Source organism: Odontomachus brunneus, unplaced genomic scaffold (assembly GCF_010583005.1).
Source record: "Odontomachus brunneus isolate Ranch 3 - 2012 unplaced genomic scaffold, Obru_v1 Obru_scaffold_266, whole genome shotgun sequence".
In the NCBI taxonomy this organism is placed as follows: domain Eukaryota; kingdom Metazoa; phylum Arthropoda; class Insecta; order Hymenoptera; family Formicidae; genus Odontomachus; species Odontomachus brunneus.
In genome coordinates this window covers 281,716-282,742 of record NW_022639716.1, presented here as the reverse complement: position 1 = coordinate 282,742, position 1,027 = coordinate 281,716, and positions in this window count along the sequence as shown.

Sequence of the window (1,027 nt, the reverse complement as noted above, 5' to 3'; positions counted from 1 at the left end):
CCCCCCCCCAGCCCCGCCGGATGGGGCCCACCCGTACCTCGCCGGGCCCGCAATTACCGCGGGCCCCTAGCAGGACGGTTATCTCCTCGGAGAGGACCGACTCGTCAATACCGACGAGCCGGACCACCCCCCACCTCCTCGGCCTTGCCACAGTGGCCCCGGGGAGCGACGCCCGGATCCTTTCGGCCAGGACGCCGGCTCCTCGGTCCCTCCCATCCCTATCGGGGCCGGCCAGCCCCAGGAGGAGGCCGCCATTTGTGGCCCTCCTCGCGAAGGCAGGCCTCACCCCGATATCCCCCAAGGGGAGCTCGCGCACTCGGCGGAGGGCCTCGGCATACGTGAGGCCCTCCCCTCCCCCAAGCGGATCACCACCGCCGCCGTCGCCGGAGGCGCCGGCACCGCCCTCGGCGCCACCGGACGCCCCGAAGCGTACGCCTCCCCGCCGTTCCACATGAGGCCCTTCCTCCTCCTCCTCGTACCCCTCCCGCCGGCCACGGCCCAACCTTGATTTATTGGAAGAGCCGCGGCAGGCAAGGAGGGCGCAATCGATCCCGCGGCGGCAGGCACCAGTCCTGCCGCCGGTACCCCCCTCTCCCGTCCAACAATCAGGCCCCGCAGGGGGGACGTCGCCCGGTCCCTCATATCGGGCCGCGCCTCCGGGAACGGAGACACGGCCCGATCCACCCGTTCCATGTGGGCCGGAGACGCGTTCCGGCCCTTTTTCTTTTTCTCTTCCTTTTCCTTCCTCCCTCCCGCTCTCCATACTAGCACTTCATCCTCCAGTCCATCCCTGTCCCTCTGCCAGGCCTTCCTTTCTTCCTCCCATTTTTCTCTTTCTGTCTTCAACTTTTCCTCCTCATTCATATATAATCTTTCCCATCCTTCATTAATTTCCCGCAGCCTCTTCATATCTGTCAAATGATCATACTTTTCCCTCAATAACCTATCTATTTCCGAGTCCTTCTTTCTTGTTATTTCCTCCCCATGTTTGTTCCTTATGTTAAATACTTTTGCCACATCCTCGCAA